The 2,500-nt window shown below is 39.6% G+C and overlaps 1 pseudogene; it reads right to left on the bottom strand.

The window, feature by feature from the left end:
* Positions 1–2,422: 2,422 nt before the first annotated feature.
* The window catches only part of LOC124173514, a 2,834-nt pseudogene continuing 2,756 nt past the window's right edge, over positions 2,423–2,500 (bottom strand).

Raw genomic sequence — 2,500 nt, 5'->3', positions numbered from 1 at the left:
GCAACCTTCTTTTCAACTCCCGTAGCCTTTGGTACTGCCGATGTAATTGCGGTTTTTATTGCATTTATAATTCCATTGTAATCGTGCGAAGTTTTTATTGATTTACATAGAACTTCATCAAACGTTTTCCAGTTTGCATTTTTAAATATTGGTGTCCCAGTTTTGATGTAGTTTTGTGATTTACTATTTTTAATGTACGTATTTATTGAGATAAGTATAAGTCTATGGTCGCTTATGCTCGTTTCCATTAAATCCCATGAGGTTTCAGTGATTGGGATATTCCTTGTTAAAGTTACGTCGATGTTACTGGTGTGGCCCTGAGTGTTTTCAAACGTAGTTAAGCTTGACCATTTGTTTAAAATTGTCAGGTCATTCGTAAGTATTAGTTCCTCGACCCTTTGGCCTCTGTGATCCGTGTTGGCGTTATGCCACATTGTGGACTTTGCGTTTACGTCTGCACCAAGGATTACACGATCATCCTTTCTCACACTATTAATTATTTTTTCTGTGTACGTCAAGTGTTTATCTATGTCTTCAGAGAATTGGTAGTAACTGCAGATCACTATTAAATTTTTGTATTCGCCCTCGACTCTTATAGTTGTGGTATGTGAATTTGTATATTGGTTTAAAAGAATAATTTTTAGTTTTGGATTTAATTTGATGATACAACTCCATTTTTCTTCCTCTGTGCTGCTGGTGAACACGGTACCTCTTCCAAAAGAAATTTTTCCATTTTTACAGTATGGTTCTTGTATTAGAAGCAGGTCCAACTGATACTCTTTACTAATTACTTCCAATTCATCTAATGCACTTTTACTTCTTCCGGTATTTATTTGGCCAATTTTCAATGGCATTGTTTGCACTGCGGTGTTATTTTTACGGGTGGTGTTTTGCCCAATTTTATTATTCTTTTCAGTTAGTTCTTTATTTATTTCTGGTTGGTTTTTAGTCGCCATAACCGAGCCGACTAATTTCAAATTCTTTCGCTTTGATATATGATGGGCAGTTTTTGTCACCAGTCCGGTGTTGCTCGGTATTACAATGGAAACACTTTGCTGGTTTTTCTTGATGGGTACAGCTCTCAAATCTGTGCGGGCCCGCACAGTGTGAGCAGACGTCTTGTCTGTTACAAAATTTGGCCCGATGGCCATACAGTTGACACTTGAAGCACCGTGTAACCGTAATGAAATCTTTGATAACGCAGCAATTGTCCCAATCTAGGAACACTTTTCCTCGGTTTCTTAGTACATCACGTACTCTCATTTCACACTCTAATATCCAATGGTTCTTATCATTGAATCTGCTTTTTATTTGATGCACTTTCCTGATTTCCTTATCGAAGTCCTCCTCGTTGAGGATACTTCTGAAATTTTGTTTGTAGATTTCACTCTTAACTTCTTCTTCATTTTTGTTTCCTGGCACGTCATATAGTATTACCTGTGGTTTACGCTTTCCTATCTTTTCTATTGTTAAGCCTTTAGTTTTTAAGTCTTCGTTATTTAAGATTTTTTCAATGTCTTTCTCACCTCCGACTTCCAATAGTAGACCCTTGTTTACCTGTCTTAAATTTTTTACCTCTATTCCTAATTCACTCGGTTTCGCAGTCTTGTTCATGATACTTTTAAGTTCGGTAGCATCCTTGTTCTTATCGTTGCTTCTTATTATGAGCACTTGGGGAGCTGGTCTTATTTTGCGGGTTATACCGGTTACATATGGTCTTCTTACTACCTCTGCCAACGTTGGTTTTATTGAAGTGGCTTCACTGAGTTGAACTTTAGAAATTTCTTTTAGAATTTCCTGTCTTTCTTCAACTCTTCCTTCGAGTTTCGCTATTTTAATAGTCATTGATCTCGCGAGGGATTCAATTTCTTGATACTTTTTAATTTGATCATCTAGACTTTCTTTGGAAATCTTCTTACTTTTCCATTGATTTGTTATTATTTTTTCTAATTCTTTGAGTATGTTCTTGATTCCTAATTCTTCAGACTCTTCTTTTTCTTTGTCAGCACCGCTTGGACTGGGGGTGTTCTCCTTACTCCGTTTATCTTGCTGTCGTGTGTGAGGTGTTTCTTCTTGCTCCTCTTCTCTGTTCTTCCTCTTCTTTTGTTCCTCCTCTTCTTTTCTTCCTCTCCCTTTCCCCTTCGGTGTGTCCAGGCTCTGTCTAGGAGATCTTGGAGTCTTCACTGAGGATCGGAAGGGCTGATCATCTTCGTCTTCGTCACTTTCCATTTTGTACTGTCAAAAACTGTACTATTCGCACTTAAGCGTCCGTTCCCACTGTCCTTTCGCGTTTAGCCCTCTTAGCCGGTGGGGGACTTAGGGCAGGGCGACACGGTCCCCGACTAATCGCCCCCACTCGTTTGCCAGCCCCCGGCCTCGAGGAGGCGGGGCGAGCCCTTGCCGCACACTAGAGACACACGAGACGAGTTATAGCAGTCTACAAAACCTAAACCTACGTCGTCACCTTACATACCCCATAGTAGATAGGGACAGTGGGAAT

Source organism: Ischnura elegans, unplaced genomic scaffold (genome assembly GCF_921293095.1).
Source record: "Ischnura elegans unplaced genomic scaffold, ioIscEleg1.1, whole genome shotgun sequence".
Lineage (NCBI taxonomy): Eukaryota > Metazoa > Arthropoda > Insecta > Odonata > Coenagrionidae > Ischnura > Ischnura elegans.
The sequence above is the reverse complement of the archived record's forward strand: the minus strand, read 5'-3'. Positions and strand labels throughout refer to the sequence as shown.